This window comes from Haliaeetus leucocephalus, unplaced genomic scaffold (genome assembly GCF_000737465.1).
Source record: "Haliaeetus leucocephalus isolate CR32 unplaced genomic scaffold, Haliaeetus_leucocephalus-4.0 Scaffold173, whole genome shotgun sequence".
Classification (NCBI taxonomy): Eukaryota; Metazoa; Chordata; class Aves; order Accipitriformes; family Accipitridae; genus Haliaeetus; species Haliaeetus leucocephalus.
Genome location: NW_010972609.1, coordinates 9142199 through 9142541, shown reverse-complemented (window position 1 = coordinate 9142541; position 343 = coordinate 9142199). Strand labels below are relative to the sequence as shown.

The 343-nt window shown below is 45.8% G+C and overlaps 1 protein-coding gene across 1 annotated transcript in view; it reads right to left on the bottom strand.

The window, feature by feature from the left end:
* The window catches only part of GALNT18 (polypeptide N-acetylgalactosaminyltransferase 18), a 250860-nt gene that overhangs the window by 250000 nt on the left and 517 nt on the right, over window positions 1-343 (bottom strand). The gene's annotated exons all lie outside the window — the stretch shown is intronic.

The window sequence follows — 343 nt, the reverse complement described above, 5'->3', positions numbered from 1 at the left end:
CAAAATCACGCAAGTGGACACTAAAGTTTTGGTTTTCCTGGTGCACACCATCCTGAGATCCCTCCATATAGCTCCAAAAATCCTGCGATCCAGAAAACAGAAATAAACTGCGATGAAAACAAATCCTTTCCCCCCTCTCCCCGAAACGGAGACCACTCCGAAGTCAGTAAATTTCCATGCAAAAAGTTCTCTAATCCACAGAATAAAAATATTTGTCGCCTACCTAGAAGGAGAGGTGGGGGCGGGGAGGGCTGATAATTAAAATCCTGGATTTTAGTACATTAAAATAGCTGAAACTTTGCGATAGCAGTGCCGACAGCAGACCAGCGAGGCGTGCCAGCCG